This window comes from Chiloscyllium punctatum, chromosome 36 (assembly GCF_047496795.1).
Source record: "Chiloscyllium punctatum isolate Juve2018m chromosome 36, sChiPun1.3, whole genome shotgun sequence".
In the NCBI taxonomy this organism is placed as follows: Eukaryota; Metazoa; Chordata; class Chondrichthyes; order Orectolobiformes; family Hemiscylliidae; genus Chiloscyllium; species Chiloscyllium punctatum.
In genome coordinates this window covers 66734556-66755188 of record NC_092774.1, presented here as the reverse complement: position 1 = coordinate 66755188, position 20633 = coordinate 66734556, and the positions used below count along the sequence as shown (strand labels likewise).

At 45.2% G+C, this 20633-nt stretch overlaps 1 long non-coding RNA gene across 1 annotated transcript; it reads left to right on the top strand.

The window, feature by feature from the left end:
- The first annotated feature begins 873 nt into the window (after positions 1-873).
- On the top strand, positions 874-20318 carry LOC140461143 (uncharacterized). Its single transcript, XR_011954474.1, has 3 exons — positions 874-936; positions 3686-3880; positions 20154-20318. It is a non-coding gene; the product is annotated as an uncharacterized lncRNA (long non-coding RNA).
- Positions 20319-20633: the final 315 nt, after the last annotated feature.

Here is a 20633-nt window from a genome sequence, read left to right as displayed (position 1 = left end):
GGCCATTCAGTCCATCGAGTCTGCTCCACCATTCAATCATGGCTGAGATGTTTCTCAACTCCATTCTCCAGCTTTCCTCCCATAACCTTTGATCCCCTTGACAATCAGGAACATACATATATCTCAGTCTTAAATAAACGCAATGAATCTTTCCCATGTTAAGAGATTTTTGGAATATTGTAACTAATGAGTTCACTATCTCCGCTGCCACTTCCTTCAGGACCCAGGGTGTAGGCCATCAGCACCAGTGGACTTGTCTGTCCTCAATCCAAATAGTTTCCTGTGTACCTTTACCCTCTCAAAGTTGATTGTTTAAGTTCTACCCTTTCTATAGCCTCTGACTTGCCAATTCTAATAGGAATAGTTCTGTTGTCTGCCAACATAAAAACTGAGATAATCTCTGCCACTTCAATGTTCCCCCATTAACTCACAGTTTTCATCTTCCAAGGTACCACTCTTAGCTCAGCGACTCTGTTCCCATGAGCATACCAACAGAAGCTTTTACTGTCCTTTTTGATATTTAGTGGAGGTCTCTTTTGTAAGTTAACTTACCTATTTTTATTTATATTTTTTAATCTCCCTTTGTTTATGTTTAAACTTTCCTAATGTTTGACCCATCCAGAGGTCCAGAATACCGTTTCACAACAGGCTGAAAAGTTAAAAAAAAACACTACGTTGAAACTTTTTGAAATAGCCCCTTTCTGGAGGCTGGGGGCCGGCAAAACGATCGCCCCGCCCCCATTGTCACCGATTGTTTGGTGGCCTCCCCAACCACGCCCCCAACCCAGGAGACGTCACATACGTGGGCCCCGCCCCTTGTGAGCTGGCGCATGTGCAGTGCAGGTCCTGTAGCGGGACTGAGGCGGTGTTACTGAGTGTGGGAGCAGAATGGTGCCGGTGGCTGAAGGAATAAGAACCGCTGGAAAAGCTGAGCAGGTCCGGCAGCTCGTGCCGAGAGAAATCACTTCGGGTCCCGGTGATCCTCCTTCAGGACAGGACCAGGTTTCAGAAACATCCCGGGGAGGTCGCCAGGCCCGAGCGCCAAGACCTGGCTCCTGCCCCCGGGGAGAGGAGACAGTGAGACGGGGTAGGATTGGAAACCGCGGGAGGAGGGAGACTGGGGAGTTTATAAACTCCTAGGGGGCGGACTGAGGCCTCCAATAGAAGCCCCACAGGCCCAGTGTTTACTTCACCGGCGAGGGCGCTCTCGGGTTGCCCGGGCAACCGGCCGCCATCTTTGTGAGGGTCAGGCGCATGTTGTCATGGGGCGGGGAGCGCGGGCGGCCATCTTGGTGAGGGCACCATCAACTGTCATTTCTGGGAGAGAATTCCAACCTCGTGGTAACCTCGGCCTTGGCCCAGTTTAATTCCCCAGACTGTCCAGCGATGTGCAGGTTAGGGGGGGTTCAGCCATGCTAAATTACTGATAATGTCCAAGGATGTTCTTGTTAGTGTATGTTGACCATGCTAATTTACCCCCAGTGTCCAGAGATGTGCAGGTTAGAGTGGATTGGCCGAGGTAAGTTTATCCATAGTGTTCGGGGTTCTGCAGGTTAGGGTGAAGGTCTGGACCCCCTCAATCGGCTCTCTCGATCCGAGATCGGTCAAAAGAATCACAAGGAGTACGGTGTATTTAAAGCAAGGTTATCAGCTTAATGACATAAGGCAGCCTAGCACAGATTTGTCCAGCAACACAGGTTAAAAGCTTCTGTGTTCCGTGGCAAAATTACACAATTACACTTGAAAATTACGCATTATTTATTTTTGTGACAGCACAGCCTGAATTACAAAAGACCAATAAAATGTAACAAGGTGACATGATTGACAGCAGGTTAGTCCAATGATATTTCCCGGGAAACCGATTGTTTTACGTGCAAAATCATCCCATGCTTGCTAGTTCAAGATTAGTTCGAATACCAAATTACTTATGATTCATATTATGCAAACTTCATTGTTCTCTTTTATTTCTAAATCCAACCAACTCAGCAAAGCAGCAATTCAAGTTCAATGTCAAATCATTACCTAAAGCCATTTTGTTATACTTATTTTAAAATATTATTTACAATTGAAATGCCATTTTGTGGTTAATAAAAATCTACATACACCTGTTGCTCCTAACAACAGCCTAAATTCAAATTTTAATTCCTGATCTCAATAAAGCAGCAGTTGTCTCATTACCCAAAAGGTTGAGACCACAAACGATGTAAGTATGGTTTTGATGGCTAATAATTCCTGAAAAATCTCCTACAGAAAAAAGTCACTGAGAGCTGCATATCCCAAAGAGTGATATTACTGTTTTGTAGAGCTTTTGGATTCTTCCATTCTATTGCAAAACTCAGGGGAGACTATATTCCTACAGTTACAGCATGAGGAGTACTTACTTTATTCAAAATAATAACCAGGTTTAGTCTAGGTAAGGGAGGGACCTTGCCAGTAAGAGACATGCCTGTCTTTGTGACTTCCTTGAGGCTGTTCAATAGATGGGTCTTTTGGTAAGAGATGCAGTTATTGTCCCAGAACAGTTCCACCCATCCCATAATTAGGAAGGCATTGGTGCCAGTAGGGGTCAAAGAATCTTTTGCTGAAGTTAGCACGTAACAGACCACTTCATCTCTGCCAAATATTCTATTGTGACTTTGAAGAAACAAATTGTAATCGAAAAATAACATTTCCCTATCTTCTCTTTTGTGGTGTGACCTATTTGGATGGGGGCAAGGCTTACCAGGGTAGCTCATAGCACAACTGGTATCACACTGGCACACAACACCTTTACAGGGTAAAGACCATTTAGACTTGTTCTGTAAATGAACTGTTCAATCTCTGACCACTGCAATAGTCATTCTTGGTAATGTTCAGTCCCTCAGCAGACGAGGACATCTTCCTGGCATAGTTGGTGCACAGTCTCTGGTTGCTCAGGATCGCACAGGTAAACTGTTCCTTCTTGTGCACCAATGCTGGCAATGGCAAGTCCACATAGAATGGCTTTTCAATTTAAAATGGCTTCAGGTTATGATTTGATACTGCGAACTTGAATTGCTGCTTTGCTGAGTTGGTTAGCTTTGGGGAAAAGAAAACAATGGGGTTTAATAATATGAATCATATGAATTTGGTATTCGAACTAACCTTGAACTAGCAAGCACGGGATGATTTTGAGAGTAAAACAATCTGTTTCCTAGGAAATATTGGACTAACCTGCTGTCAATCATGTCACCTTATTACATTTGATTGGTCTTTTAAGGCTGTGCTGTCTCTTAAAAAACATGTAAGTGATGTGTACTTTTCGAAAGTAATTCTGCCATTTCGCCACGGAGCTCAGAAGCTTTAACTTCTGTGTTGCTGGACAGAATTGCGTCAGACTGCCTTGCTTTATTAAACTGATAACTTTGCTTTGTACAGTCCGCATTCCGTTCGTTCTTTGACCGATCTTGAGACGGAGGGGTCCCGCCTGGGATCCAGATCCTCAAGGGTGTATTGGCCATGCTAAATTCCCTCCATAGTGTCCAGGGATGTGTAAGTTCTGTGTATTACTCTGGGATAAATGTAGGGCAATAAGGGGAGGATATGGGTGAATTACCATTCAGAGCATTGGTTTGGACTTGTTGGGCCGAGTGGCCTGCTTCCACACTGTGAGGATTCTTTGAAGGGAAGGAATTTTTGCAAACTGTTCTCCTTCCATCTGCTGCAGAGTTCTGCTGTCGGCCTGTCCCCGCTCCCTGCCCCATTTTTGACATCACAACGCGGAAGTGGCCCGATCAGTTTCAATGTGAAACACCCTCCTCTGGGCAACTCCTCATCCTGGGAGGGAGAGAGGGAGGGGGTAATCTGTTCACTTGTAGCAACTGGAGTGAATTCAAGGAGGGAATCTACTCTGCCAACTCAGGTATGTGTCTTAATTATCCGGGTGAGGAGGGACGGATGATAGCAATTGGGGAGTGGGAGATACTTTATTTTTATTTTTAAAATGCATCTGATTCCCACAAATAAATGCATCAGGTTAAAGTACAGCACGTGCAATGATCCACATTGCAGCTTCAAGCTGGCTGCAACAGTTTTACATCCTCTGTTCTTGCTCCGTGTTGGCTGCAGCACATTTGGCTTCCTTCCCTCACCTCTTCTTTCTGCCCCCCTCCGAAGTATTCATGTTTCCAAACTGACCCTCAAAAGTTCAGGTTATACTTCCATTCTTTCCCAGTTTTCAAAACCCACAAAATACAACTTTCCCAATCCTTTGGGTATCGAAGTTGGGAGGTTATGTTGTGGCTGTACAGGACATTGGTTCGGCCACTTTTGCTCTTGCTCCTATCAAAAGGAGGTTGTGAAACTTGAAAGGGTTCAGAAAAGATTTACAAGGATGCTGCCAGTGTTGGAGGGTTTGCACTGAATTGTTTTGGGCTGTTTTCCCGAGTGTGGCAAAGTTCTTTGTATACATTTATCAAATCATGAAAGGCATGGATTGGGCAAATAGACAAGATATTGTCCCCTGGGTTTAGGGGTGTTCAGAACTAAAGTGTAATAGCTTTAGGGTGAGGTGGATGAGCAAAGACTTAAAAGAAACCTAAGGGCAACTTTTTAACTCAGAGGGTAGTGAGCGTAAAGAATGAGCTGCCAGAGGAAATGGTGGAGGCTGGTACAATTACAATATGTGAATGGCATCTGGATGGTTTCTGAATAGGAAGGGTTCAGAGGGGTATGGGCCATGTGCTGGCATACGGGACTGGATTAGAATATCTAGTCAACATCAATGAATTAAGACCATAAAACATAGAAGTGGAAGTAAGGCCATTTAGCCCATTGAGTCCATTCTGTCATTTAATCATGGCTGATGGACATTTCAGCTCCACTTAGCCACACTCTCCCCGTAGCCCTTAATTCCTTAATTAAGAATTTATCAATCTCTGCCTTGAAGACATTTAACGCCCTGGCCTCCATTGCGCTCCCTGTCAATGAATTCCACAGGCCCACACTCTCTGGCTGAAGAAATATCTCCTCATTTCTGTTCTAAATTGACCCCCTCTAATTATCAGGCTGTGTCCCTGGATCCTAGTCTCCTCCGCCTAATGGAAACAACTCCCCAGTATCCACCCTTTCTAAGCCAAGCATAATCTTGTAAGTTTCTATTAGATCTCTCCTCAACCTAACGAACGCTAATGAGTACAATCCCAGGTTGATAAGGTTGTTACGAAGGTGTACGGTGTTGGCTTTTGTTAGCAGGGAGTTTGAGCTTACGAGCTGCAAGGTTATGCTGCAGCTGTATGGAGTACCGGTTAGATCACACTCGGAATATTGTGTTCACTTTTAGTCACCTAATTTTAGGGAAGATGTGTAGGGAAGTTGCCAGAGGAAACATCACAGAAGCGCTTCACAGGAGGTTGCCAAGCACTGAGGATGTCACCTAGACAGGGGACGGAATGTCTGCAACACAAATTCCCAGCTCAGCGAACAGAACCACAACAGGAAGCTGTGTAAGCTGAGAGAGGGTACAGAGGAGATTTACCTCGATGCTGCCTGGAATGGAGGGGATGTCTTAGGTTGGGGGAGCTACGGCCTTTCTCATTGGAGCGAAGAAGGAAGAGAGGTGACTTTATAGAGATGTTGAGAGGCATAGATAGAACGAATAGCTAGAAACTTTTTCCCCAGGTCAGAAATGACAGGGCATAATTTTAAGGTATTTGGAAGAAGGTCTAGGGGAGATGTCAGAGGTAGGTTTTTTATCCGATGGTGAGTGCATGGAATGCACTTCCAGGGTTGGAATGAGAGTCAGATACATTTAAGGACATTTAAGCGACTGCTGAACAAGCACATGGATGGCAGTAAATTGAGGGGTGTGCAGGCTAGTCTCATCTTCAAGTTGGATAAAAGGCTGGTACAATATCGAGGGTTGAAGGGTCTGAACTGTGCTGTATTGTTCTATGTTCTCAGTCCAGAACGATGCAGCAGCAGTATTGGAAGAACAATATTGCGTCAAACCCCTTGACCCTTCCAGAGATGGGCACTGTCGATGGAAACTCGGTTAAATTCTGCCAGCAATCAGGTGATAGCCGGGTGGGGGGAAGGTGGCAGCCGTGAGACTGAACTTGCTTACTTGAGGGTTTTTAGTTTTGGTTGTTACATGCAAAGAAGTGTGAATCATTGTTTCAGCAGTTGGTTCTGTGTGTTGTTTCTGAGTCAGTGACCAAATTAAGGCGATTCACCCACAACCAGAGCAAGAGGCTGGGATTAATATTGACTCCACTGCATTCAGCATGACACCACGTCAATACTGTTAGAAAGGGAAAGCTGACACCAACTCCTACCCCACCAGAGATCTCAAACCGAAACACCCAAAGACAAGCGCATCACCCTATAATCTGTAAAATTAATGTGAAAAGTGGTGTAACCTGCTCTAATGTTCAAAAATAAATCCCTGACACTTTAAAATCAACAAAAATCCATTTATTTATCCAACAGTAACGGTGAACAGATTAAATAATCTATTAACAAACCAAATAAGTCCCTTCTAACTACTGACTGTTCCGGAATAAAACAAGATTCTCGTGATATGATGATCCAATAAATATGATTCCCTCTCGTAACGAGAAATAGAATTTAGTCTCAGATTACAGCCAGGTTACGTGTCTCTTGGAACACTCTGTGCCGCCTTCTGTTGAATCTTCTGACAGGAATGCCCTTCTCAGTTTTATTTAAATGATGCATTCTCTAATACAGAGATGACTGACATCCAATTTCCCCCTCTCAATAGAACTGAGGACTCTTGGCTCTCGCGAGGGGGAGTTAGAGATCTGGGTGTTCAGTCGATTGTACCCTGAAGGTGGCAACACAGGTCAATGGAGTGGTCACAAAGGTTTCATTCAGCGGTGTGTAAATAAATTGTTTCCTGGAAGCCAAGTGATTTGACCAGTGACATCATTCCTGAGATACCTCTGCCTAAAACAACTAAAAAAAAGTTAGGGTCTGGGCGGCACGGTGGCACAGTGGGTGGCACAGTGGTTAGCACTGCTGCCTCACAGCGCCAGAGACCCGGGTTCAATTCCCGCCTCAGGCGACTGACTGTGTGGAGTTTGCACATTCTCCCCGTGTCTGCGTGGGTTTCCTCTGGGTGCTCCGGTTTCCTCCCACAGACCAAAGATGTGCAGGTCAGGTGAATTGGCCATGCTAAATTGCCCATAGTGTTAGGTAAGGGGTAGATGTAGATGTAGGGGTATGGGTGGGTTACGCTTCGGCGGGGCGGTGTGGACTTGTTGGGCCGAAGGGACTGTTCCCACACTGTAAGTAATCTAATCTAAAAATGTTTTGAGGGGATCTGGCCTGGTCCACAACACTGAACACCTGCAAATTGTGTCTCCAGGAAGGATGTAGTGAAACTTGAAAGGGTTCAGAAAAGATTTAAATGGATGGTTCTGAGGTTGGAGGATTTGAGTTACAGGGAGAGATTGAATAAGTTGCAGGTATTTTCCCTGGAACATCGGAGGCTGAGGAGTGACCTGGTAGATATTTATAAAATTATGAGGGGCACAGATAGAGTAAATAGTCAAAATCTTTTCCCCAGGATGGGGAATCCAAAACTAGAGAATTAGGATGACGGGGAAAAGATTTAAAAGGGACCTTTTCACGGAGAGAGTGGTGTATGTATGTAATGAGCTGCCAGAGGAAGTGGTGGCGTCTGGTACAATTTCAACATTTAAAAGGCATCTGGATTGGAACATGAATTGGAAGAGTTTCGAGGGATATGGAGAAGTGCTGGCAAATGGGATGAGATTAATTTAGGATATGCAGTCAGCATGGACGAGTTGGACTGAAGGGTCTGTTTCCCTGCTGTGCATCTCTTGACGCGATGTCTCTAAAAGATACCACATTGCTTCAACCGAACACTGAAACCCAACATTACTGACAGATTCTTTGTGTGTGAACCCGAGAGGCCGAGTCGTAGAGATGTACAGCACTGAAACAGACCCTTCGGTACAACTCGTCCATACTGACCAGACATCCAACATTTAATCTACTCCCATTTGTCAGCATTTAGCTCATATACCCATCCAGATGCTTTTTAAATGTTGTCATTGTACCAGCCTCCACCACTTCCCCTGGCAGCTCATTCTGTACATGCACCACCCTCTGTGTGAAAACTTGTCCCTTGAGGTCCATGCTAAGTTGCCTGTAGTGTTAGGGTGGGTTACTCTTCGGAGGGTCAGTGAGGACTTGTTGGGCCGAAAGGCCTGTTTCCACGCTGTAGGGAATCTAATCAAAAGGCGCCTGGATGGGGGTATGAACAGGAAGAGTTTCGAGGGATGCTGGCAAATGGGACTAGATTAATTTAGGATATCTGGTCAGCATGAATGGGTTGGACCAAAGGGTCGGTTTCCAGCACTTGGCCTATATCCCTCTCAACCATTCCTATTCATGTCCCCATCCAGATGTTATTTAAAGGCTGTCATTGTACCAGCCTCCACCACTTCTTCTGGCAGCTCATTCCATCCATGCGTCACCCTCTGCATGAAAAGGTTGCCCTTTAGGTCCCATTTAAATCTTTCCCCTCTCACCATAAACCCTCTGGTTCTGGACTGCCCAACCTCCAGGGAAATGACCTTGTTATTTACCCTATCCATACTCCTCATGATTTTATAAACCCCTATAAGGTCACCCCTCAACCTCTGACACTCCAGGGAAAACAGCCCCAGTCTACTCAACCTCTCCCTGTAGCCCAAACTCTCGGCAACATCCTGGTAAATCATTTCTGGTCGAGAAGTCAATGATTTGGGTTAATACCTGAAACACTGACTTCACTGCTGGTGCTGCCTGGCTTGCTGTGTTCTCCCAGCCTCCTGTTTGCCTACTTTGGATTCCAGCATCTGCAGTTTGTTTTTGTCTCTAACGAATGGCAGAGCAGACTCGATCGGCTGAATGGCCTAACTTCTGCTTTGATGGTCTCACAGGCTTGGGTTTGTGCGGATTGTTTCAGTGGGAACGTGCAGTCCTGGGCTCAACGAGCAGTAGCGCCCAATGGATCAAAGTTCATAGAATCACAGAATCCCTACAGTGTGGACACAGGTCCTTCAGCCCAACAAGTTCAAACTGACCCTCTGAAGAGTAACCCACCCAGACCCATTTCTCTACCCTATTACTCGACATTTCCCCTGACTAATGCACCACACCTACACATCCCTGTACACTGGGACAATTTAACTTCGCCAATCCACCCTACCTGCGCACCTTTGGGCTGTGGGAGGAAACCGGAACACCGAGAAAACCCACGCAGGCACAGAAGGAGAATGTGCAAACTCCACACAGATAGTTGCCCCAATCGTGGAATCAAAGCCGGGTCCCTGCCACTGTGAGGCAATGCTCCTCACCACTGAGCCACCATGGGAGTGGGTACAGTCCAGCAGAAAACAAAACAAGCCCACCAACTCTCCCACTGTCAGACTGGACAGGAGGTTCAGTCCTGGGGGTGACCCACAGCAGCCTCACCGGCAGAATCAGATTGTTGGGAGCACTGGTGCCCCCGCTGGTGTCTCTGCAAGTTGCAGACCTGGGTGAAGGCCTTCCCGCACTCAGGGCAGCTGAAGGGCCTCTCCCCAGTGTGGACTCGCTGGTGCTTCAGTAAGTCAGAGGAATTGCTGAAGGCCTTTCCGCACTCAGGACAAGTGAATGGCTTCTCCCCGGTGTGGACCCGCCGGTGGATCAGCACGTGGGAGAAATTGCTGAAGGCCTTCCCACACTCGGGGCAACTGAATGGCCTGTCCCTGGTATGGACCCACCGGTGGGTCAGCAGGTTGGAGGCATGGGTGAAGGCCTTCCCCCACACAGGGCAGCTGAAGGGCTTCTCCCCTGTGTGGACCCGCTGGTGGGTCAGCAGGGCGGAGGAATCGCTGAACCCCTTCCCACACTGTGGGCAGGCGAATGGCCTCTCCCCGGTGTGGACCCGCTGGTGCTTCAGTAGGTCAGAGGAATTGCTGAAAGCCTTCCTGCACTCAGGGCAGCTGAAGGGCCTCTCCCCTGTGTGGACCCGTCGGTGCCTCAGCAGGGTGGAGGAACTGCTGAACCCCTTCCCGCACTCTGGGCAGGAGAATGGCCTGACCCCAGTGTGACTGCGCTGATGAGCCTCCAGGACAGATGGGACATGGAAGCCTTTCCCACAGTCGCCACACTTCCAAGGTTTCTCCACAGGGTGGGATTCCTCTGGTTTCTCCATGGCTGAAGCTTCAGCGGCACACAAACACGTGTACAGTCCCTCCCTGCCGTGAATTCCTCTTTCCAGGCTGAATAAGTGTTTGAGGTTCCACACTCAGTCCGCTATAACAGGAGGGTCTCTCATTCAGTCCCACTGATGCTGAAAACGTACTGAAACAGGGACCAAAAATCTTTGCTCCTTCTCACAGAATCTTAGTCAAAACTCCTTACAGTCCCAATGGACTGAATGACTGTCAGACATTGACTTGAAATGGAGGACAGCAGACACTGGAGAGTCAGAGTCAAAAAGTGCGGAAAAGCACACCAGGTCAGGCAGCATCTGAGGAGCAGGAGAGTCGGTGTTTTGGGCATAAGCCTTTCATCTGTTGATTTTTAAACTTCAGTTTTCAGTTCAAATACTCTGGAAAAAGAGATTACAAAAGTCCATTGTCACTGAGAAGGTTTTTACAGACTGCTCCACTGTCAATGCTAACTAATTAGATCTTATGTCTTATTTGAATTTGAATCACAAACTTGAAAAGTAGGCATGTTTCATTCGAAGACGAATGAATCAGTTTGAGTGCAACCTTACGGTAACATCTCCGCCTCAGGTACAGAATGGTTTAGTGCTTAAAAAGTAGGAGTCTGCTCCTAGCTTAGAAATTATTTGAGGTCAAATATTGAAGAGATTCTTGCACAATGTGTCGGGAAGCCATTTTATGATTGAACGTTTGCTCTCCTTACTGAGAAGCCGTTTTATAAAAGAACTGTATCTGACATGTGAGCTGTGCAAGGTTATCTTGTGAACTCTCCAATTAGCTGAGACTGGTACCTCTTTATGAGAGGAGTTTATCTCACTAGCAGGCCCCTAACTCAGCTGTTTTTCCCACCTGACGAATGGCTTAGGGCCTGTCGGAGTGATTAGTCAAGCTTCACAGACCTGTCAATGAGCTTTTCTTCCTTATGAATTATTGTCTTTCACTATTATCTGTCTAATTAAGAACATGCAATTTCTTTTTCAAAATTTTGTACAAAGGAAGCCACTTTGTATCAATACATTGGAGTAGCCTGCTGGGCATTTGAACAGCTGCTAACCTACTCTCCTAGATTATTCGAACCAAGTTTGTTTAGCTTATAGGTATCAATGTTATGTTGTCACAGTGATGCTATTAGTGAATAAAGGGGATAACTAAAATTATACTAAACTGTCCATAACAGGTTTTTATTCTAGACTTCCAAACAGTACGATTTCCAGGACGAACCAAGAGGGAGGCTTTACAGTTCTGAGTCCACAAGGGATTCCCTGGGAGGTCTCAAATCTCCACTTTAACATCAGTCCAGGGTAGAAATTCAGAACAAGCAATTCTTTTTCTGCAGAACAATCTTTTGTTTTGTTATTCCACAAAATTGAAAGCACCATAGCAATGTCTCTCCCTCTATCCATTCTCACTCCACTCAAATTTTCCTGAAGGATGCTAATTCAGGATCTTACAGGGACAAAAAAGTAAAAACATCTCTTTTGAATAACTCTCCCTGAAAGTTAACATCTTTCACGACATTGGGATACTGCTCAGTGGGAGCAGATCTGATTTTGGGAAGCAAAGAAAAACTGTATAAATTCAGGATAAACCTACAATACAGCGTCTTTAGAAACAACCAGACACGGGGTCAAGGCATTGACACCAACGCCAGTGAGAGACTAAACATACAGACGTGGCAAACCATCAGTCTTTAATCTTTTAGAATGGGTTGTAGGTCTCATTAATATGTAAATTTCAGAACTTCTTACAAATCACCTTCGAGATAACTTAAGGTTTGTAACAAAAGGTGACATCTCAGCTCAGACAATGCATGAAAAGTATGAGGTCACAGTCAGTCTGTATCCCAATTTTGAATCTGACAATTTCTGTTTCCAAAGTGACATTTATAAAATAGTATATGCATGCACTGCCTGCATTCACTGCCAGCAGATTGCGCATTTTTTGAACAAAATTAAATTTTTGGATCAGAAATTGGCTAGCTGAAAGAAGACAGAGGGTGGTGGTTGATGGGAAATATTCATCCTGGAGTTCAGTTACTAGTGAGGTACCACAAGGATCTGTTTCGGGTCCACTGCTCTTTGTCATTTTATTAATGACCTGGATGAGGGCATAGAAGGTGGGTTTGTAAATTCGCGGATGACACTAAAGTCGGTAGAGTTGTGGATACTGACTAAGGATGTTGTCAGTTACAGAGGGACAGAGATAAGCTGCAGGGCTGGGCTGAGAGGTGGAAAATGGAGTTTAATGTGGAAAAGTGTGAGGTGATTCACTTTGGAAAGAACAACAGGAATGCAGAGTGCTGGGCTAATGGTAAGACTCTTGGTAGCACAGATGAGCAGAGAGATCTTGGTGTCCAAGTACGTAGATCCTTGAAAGTTACCCAGGTTGATAGGGCTGTTAAGAAGGCATACGGTGTGTTAGCTTTTATTGGCAGAGGGATTGAGTTTCAGAACCATGAGATCATGCTGCAGCTGTACAAAACTCTGGTGTGGCCAGATTTGGAGCATTGTGTACAGTTCTGGTCACCGCATTATAGAAAGGATGTGGAAGCTTTGGGAAAGGTTCAGAGGAGATTTACTAGGATGTTACCTGGTATGGAGGGAAGGTCTTAGGAGGAAAGGCTGAGGGGCTTGCGGCTGTTTTCGTTAGGGAGAAGAAGGTTGAAAGATGACTTAACTGAGACATAAGATAATCAGAGAGTTAGATAGGTTGGACAGTGAATGCCTTTTTCCTTGGATGGCAATGGCTAGCACGAGGGGATATAACTTTAAATTGAGGGGTGATAGATATAGGACAGATGGTCAGAGGTAGTGTCTTTACTCAGAGTAGTAGAGGTGTGGAACGTACTGCCTGCAACAGAAGTAGACTCGCCAACTTTAAGGGCATTTAAAGGGTCATTGGATAGGCATATGGACGAGAATGGAATAGTGTCTGTTAGATGAGCTTCAGATTGGTTCCACAGGTCGGTGCAACATTGAGGGCCGAAGGGTCTGCACAGCGCTGTAATGTTCTATGTATCTATAAATATAATTCTGCAAATACAAATTCACCCTATACACTTATATGCATGTGTGCGTGCATGAGAGAAAGCAAATGTCTATGTCTGTACTGTTTATCTCTATGTCTGTTTAATAACAAATGCTTTATTTCTGTAAGTGTTGTTATAAATCAGAGTTGGGTACGAATAGTTAGATGTAAGGGAGAGAGAATTCCTCAAGTTGGGTACCATAAGAATCCTGGGAGACCCTTATTTCTGGCTTACTTCCCAAAGAACAAACATTAAACATGCTCACCTATTTATTTCTAATTGTGTTTCATTTTTCTTGTTTATTCCCCACTACGATGAGTCTCTCTGTCTGGGTGGTTGACAGACTGGGACAATGTGGGTTGGGCCTTGAGTGGCTGAATGTTTTATTGTTCTGGAAGGTGGGAAAGGGGGTCAAAGCTTCAGCAAAAACCCAGCAGAGCTGAGGACATACGACACCTTACTCTGTGGGAACAGGGAGATCAACAGAGGACAGAGAAATCAGGACCTGAAATCCGAGCTGACACCAGACTCCCCTGTGATCAATGCTTTGATTAGCAATACCAACCATCTACCTTTACCGAGCTTCCCATTAAACTTCTCTATACGGAGTCTCAGATCATAATTATTCTCTTCAATGTGTGCAGCCAATTCATTCACTTTTGTTACAATGCAGCACAAATTCAGCTTTTACTTTTATTTTTTGTGATCTTTTGAAACCAGCTTTGATTGCTGGTGCGTTTCTCCTCCTTGTCCCTTTATATCGTTCTCTAACATTGATTTTCCACATCACCAATGTAACAATGTTTAAAAGACATTTTGATAGGTACATGAATAGGAAAGGTTCGGAGGAATATGAGCCAATCACTGGCAAATGGACTAGTTTAATTTGAGAACATAGCATGGACTAGTTGGATTGAAGGGTCTGTTTCTGTGCTGTATGATCCTGTAGCTGTTCTCTACTGGGGTCTGAAAACCATTTTCTTGGAGATCCAAGATGGCGATGGTCTGAGTGGTCTGCTGTGTTGGGCTCTGTGCCATATCCTATGGCAATGTGGACCTTTACCATCCCCCCCTCCCAACCCCAACCCTCCTTCGGAGAAAAAATTATTAATATAAACTTAGTGAACATCTGGAGCTGCTAAAATTGTGGTTTGACAGCTTTAAGACCAGGCTGAAAGCAAATGAAGGAAAGGGGCCAAAAGGAGAGCAGCAGGCAGGGCACTCCCCTACTGCATCGGGGGTGCCTGGAGCCATTGCTCAAATTCCATTTGGATTTAATGGGGCAGCAGCAGTTAAAGATTGAAGCACAGATGGAACCACTATCTGCCACGCTGGAAAAGCATGAGCAGTAAATTCAAATGTTGGCCTGAAGAAAATAGGCAGCAGAGGAGAGGACCGTGGCATCGGAGACTGTGGCGGAGGTCAGGAGGAAGGATCCAAACGCTGGAAGACCAGGTTTGGGTCCTTCAGGAGCAAGTGGACGCCCTGTAAAACAAAAGTAGGAGAAAAAGCTTACAGCTCGTGGGTCTTCTGGAACCTGAGGAAGGCGAAGACCTCATTGGAATCCTGGAGAAGTGGTTCCTGATGTTCTTGGGGCTGGAGTTGGAGTCCGGCCTGTTGAGTTTGGAGCGTGCCCACTGGATTGCAATGTGCAGGTCAGGACCGGACCCACACCCCCGCGCGGTCCTTGTGCGACTCCTGCATTATAATGAAAAACAGTTAGTGATTGAAACAGCAAGAAGACTGGGAAGAGATCCACAGGCTTTGTGCATGAAAGGCACAAGAATAATATCTTTTCAGGACTTCTCAGGAGCCAGAATTAAGAAGAGAAAGGGCTTTTGATGAAGTTAAGAGAAAATTAAGGGATCTGAACATACAATGTTCCTGGAGGTCCCTGGCCGTGTTGGATTTCGCTCATGGGGGGACGGGATATCATTTTGATTCAGCAGAAAAGGCGAAGGACTTTGTGAATTCTCTGAATTCAAGGACTCAGGTCGGGATGGGGCCATCGATACGGACAATGGTGCAGTTCTTTCTGCCCATTCTTTTCTTTTCTCTCTCTCCATTTGCTTTGTGGTTATCGGCTTCTCTGTACTGCCTTGATGTAAAACTGGAATTATTTAGTATATCGGTCGGTTGTGCATTATGTGAGGACTTTTGTTTTAACTGCTGACCTTTTGGTTTTGGTTTGGGGGTGGCTATACCTGTAGTTAAGATGTATGGAGAAGGGGTGTGAGTGTGTGGGGAAAGGGGGGAATGGGCATCCATTTTTAACTCTCAGAATGTAAAGAACATGGTTTTTTTAAAAATCTGTGAATTGCCTGGGGCTAGGGCACGGCCTCAGTTGGAAGGATCCAGGATATTAGCTATGGGCAAGGTGGGGTGGTATGGTGGGGAGTTATGATCGGGTATTCTTCTCATTTAGCTCTAAGAGTAGAGGAGTGGCTATACTGATAAGGAGGAACCTCCCTTTCCAGGTAATTGAGAAAATTAAGGACGACCTTGGACAGTACATCATTCTTAAATCTCAACTACATGGAGAAGAGTATGGCGTCCTGAACGTGTATCTCTCCCCGCCTCACCCCCCCCCCCCCCCCCCCACCCCCCACCCCCATGTGTACCCTCTTACATTTCGAATTGTTGCAGTTGCTAAATTAATGAATCTTGGGGTGCACAGCACAATCATAGGAGGGGATTTTAATCACCTAATAGATCCTGAGGTAGACAGGGTGACAAGGGGCCTGGCATGTATGACTGCACGATCTAAGCAGTTGGTGGACATGATTAGTGTGATTAGTTTCCCTACAGTGTGGAAACGGGCCCTTCGGCCCAACAAGTCCACACTGACCCTCTGAAGAGTAATCCGCCCAGACCCATTTCCCTCTGACTAATGCACCTAACACCATGGATAATTTAGCATGACCAATTCACCTTACCTGTACATCATTGGACTGTGTGAGGAAACCAGAGCACACGGAGGAAACCCACGCAGACACTGGGAGAATGTGCAAACTCCACACACAGTCGTCCAAGGCCAGAATCAGACAGTGGTCCCTGGTGCTGTGAGGCAACAAAGCTAACCACTGAGCCACCGTGCTGCCCCAGTGTGAGGAGTTGGGGTTAGTGGATGTGTGGAGGCACCTCCGCCTGAATGGAAGAGACATTACTTTCTGTTCCAACCAACACAAGTGCCACACACGAGTTGACATGTTTTTTGTACCATCAAATATTTTGGATAGAACACTGGCTTGTAAAAATGGGAATATAGCTGTCTCATACCACGTGCCAGTGTATTTAGATGGTAAAATCAAGGGTGGTGGAATGGATGCACGGCACTGGCGCACGGACCCATTCCTGTTAAGGAATGGCAAATTCGTTGAGTACATCAGAAGAAAGTTCAGGGTCTTCTGGGATATCAACTCAAGTAAGGCCAGTAATCCGACAATACTGTGGGAGGCCACTAAGGCATATTTATGAGGCCTCGTTATTTCGTATTAAACAACTAGAAGGAAGCAGAGGGAGGAGCAACAAGAGATGCTGAGGAAGTATATTATATTAGGACTTCACTGGTCAAGCTGCAGCTCTCAGGGTTGCTCTCGACTCATTGCACACACAGGTGGCAAAAAAGGGTCTCCTTTGCCAAACAAAGATTGTTTGAATTTGGAGAACCTGCCCCTCCCCAGTATAAAGGCAGAACAGGTTGAATGCACCAATGACGATACAGGAGGTGCAGGAAACAATAAAGCATCTCCAGAGTGGCAACGCACCGGGGTCAGATGGGTTCCCAAGTGAATTCCATAAGGAATTCAGAACTGCTACCTCTGAGGATGTATAGCTATTCAGATACACAGGTTTGTCTTCCGCCCTCTCTTAGGGAGGCTAATATCTCCTTCATTTTGAAGAAGGAGGAAGAGCCTGAAGAATGTGCTTCATACAGATCCATTTCACTGTTGAATGTAGATTTTAAAATTCTATCCAAGATGCTGGCCCTGAGGTTGGAAAACGTGTTGCCCTGTATTATGAAAGATGATCAGATGCGTTTTAACGGCTGTAGCTCCTCCAACAATATCAGGAGAGTACTGAACATAGTGCAGGTATGCCACAAAGATTGATCCTTGATTCGGTGGTCTCCCTAGACACAGAAAAGGCATTTGACCGGATAGGATGGCTGTACTTGTTTGGGGTCCCCGAGCATTTTGGTCTGGGAGGATCCTTTGCTAGACGGGTAGCGGTGTTGTTCAATGATCCTAAGGCAGCAGTCACCACAAACGGCACTAAGTTAGATAACTTTCATATTGGGAGAGGTAGTCGACAGGGGTGTCCTTTCACTGCTGCTATTTATCTTGGCAATTGAGCCATTAGCTGAGGCTATCAGGAGGGATCCTGAAATAGTGAGGCCAGAGGTGGGAATGGGGCAGCAGAAGATCACCCTATATGCTGATGACATCCTTTTGTTCTTGGCCAATCTGGAGGAGTCAGTTTCTCGATTGATTCAAACAATTAATTTATTTGGCTGTTTTCGGGCTACAGGATCAACTTTACAAAATCGGAAGCCATGCCGATGGGGGGATTAGTGGAGGTGCCTGATCTGAAGGATGGAATGCAGTTCCTGTTTAGATGGTCGTCAAAAGGATTTTTGTATTTGAGAATTTTTATTACTCCTGCCTTCCACCAGCTGTATAAAGCTAACTATGTACAATTACTCGAGAGGATAAAGCAGGATTTGCAGCAGTGGAAGGGATACCGTTATGATGGTTACACCGAATAGCCCTGATTAAAATGAATGTTCTTCCTCGCCTGTTGTACCCCTTGAGAATGCTCCCGTTGTCGCTACCCAGATGAGTATTACGGAGTCTCAATGGTTGGCTCGGTTCTTTTATTTGGTGTCGCAGGCACACCCTAATTAAGTTTACCAAATTGCAGCTCTCGCAGGGTGAGGGAGTGGGGTGATCCTTCTGGACTTGAAGAGACATCAAATATGCACTTTGTTCCCATATCTGGGTGGTGGAACATTAGAGTGATTCAAGGTCAATTTAGCTTGATGTTGAAGCCTCGCAGTTGCGTTGTCACCTAATTATTTATGGATAATTATTTATGGAAATCCATGACCGAACAGTGTAAGAGTCCAATCATTTTAAATACTGTGAAAGCCTGGAGGATAATGAGGCAAGATGAGGGCAATTGGCTTAAGACCTCACCGTTTACCCCATTGGTGGGAGCCCAAGAATTTAAACCTGGGGCAATGGACTCCGGCTTTAGGTTATGGGAGAATAAGGGAATCTCCTGTCTGGGAAATTTATTCAAGGGGGAGGTCTTGATGTCATTTAGCCAGCTAAGTCAGAAATATGGATTGTACCTATTCCAGTACTTTCAGATAAGGGATTATATTTGATGGTCCCAGCTCAGCTTTCCAGGTCAGACGTGGAGAAAAAAGTACTCGAGTGTGCTGGTGTTCTTTCAGTCAGTATTTTGTATTATTTACAAAAGGGACGTGCCTTAGGGGACATGGAGGGAACCTGTAGGACGTGGAATCAGGAACTTGGAGAGGATACTTCATTGGAATTATGGAAAAGAAATATGGGAAAATGTAAGGAAAATTTCAATACGTAACAAAGCACAGGCCATGAAATTGAAGATTTTACACATGGCTCATATGGCCCCAGAGAAGCTAGCTAAGTTCAAGAGAGGAGTATCACCAAATTGTCCCAAATGTAAAATTATTATAGGCACTCTCACACACTGCTATTGGTCATGTTTTAAGATCCAGACTTACTGGAGTGCTGTAGTAAGGGAGCCGAAGGACATTCTCGGGATTGAAGTTAAAGTGGATCTGGCATTTATTTTTCTGGGGTTAGCAAATTTGCCCTCTCCTGGGGAAACATGGGAAGAGACTGTGTAACATTCTTACCCACTATACAAGGAAGAACATTTTAATGAAATAGACATTGGAAAAAACCCCAGGTCTTACGGGGTGGCGTTGGCTAGTGATGGAGCATCTCCCCCAAGACTACCACATGAATATGGTGCACCGCAGAACAGGGCGGTTTTACAAGACGTGGCAACCCTTTCTAAATTATATGGTTGCAGACTTATCAGCAATATTGATTAGGGCCGTGGTATGCCATGGGAATCAGTTTGGTGCACCAGTGGGGCCCTGGGAAGGGAGGCTGGGGGAAAAGAATATGGGCACAATAACTGGAGCTCCCAGGGATGGGAGCCTCAGTGGAGGTGTAATGAGTTAAATAGAATAAAATAATGTGATGTAATTTAATTTGAATTCAGTTTATTTTTTTTTAAATTTGATTGTAGTTTAGTTTAAGCTAAGTAGGTACAGTTGTACTGGTAGAATAGTAGTTAGTTCATTATTAGTAGTATCATGATATGACATTGTTGTACTGCCTCTATCTTTCTGTATTTTGGTATTGTTCTTTTTGTCTATAGATGTTTTGTAAAAGATTTGAAAAAGTTTCTAATAAAATATTTTAAAAAGCATTTCCTTGCCTTCCCCCATAACTACTTTTAACATTCAAAAGTCAGATAAACTCAGCTTTGAATATATTCAATGACCCCCTAACTGCAGGAAGACATCCCCACTTCTGAACTTAGTTCCTCTTGCTCACACACCACTTGCCTTACTCATTGCTTGCTGCACCTGTCTGACAACTGGCATTGACTGGGATAGAAAGCCTGAGTAGAAGGTAGCTGAGGCACCTTTGTACGTCCACACATCATTCTTGATGAATGGTTTTTGCCCAAAACATTGACTGCCCTGCACCACGGATGCTGCCTGATCTGTTGTGCTTTTCCAGCGCCACATATTTCGACTCTGATCTCTAGCATCTGCAGTTCTCACTTGTTCCACATCTCAATATATCACCATTTAAACAATGTATCTCCTTTCTGTTTTTATTTCACAGGAAAGACTATAACTTCACACTGTGTAACTGCATTTGCCATGTGTTTGCCAATTAAGACACAGACCTGAACCAACTTTGCTGCTCGTCAAGAACTGAACTGCAGATGAAAAAATAAAATGGAAAAGGGGGGTGAGAAAAGAGTGTGTTGCACTCACAGATGTTGGACAGAGGAAAGTTGCAGTCTGATGTGAAGCTCAATCCTCATTCAGAGAGAGAACAGCAACTACAGCTTCACAAATTCATGGTCCAATATCCGCATTCAGAGAATAGGGGGGAATCTCAATGGCAGGAAGACCACACTCCTTCCGGTCTTCTGGCTCTTTCTATTGGTCCATCAAAAGAATGTCGCATGATGGTTCCCCTGTCAGGTAGGAGCATGCGCAGTATTTTGCTGACACTGGCGTACATGCGCAGTGCTTGCTGACACCGAGAGGCATGCGTAGTTTGTCCTCTGGAGGTGTTGGTGTAACCGACAGATAT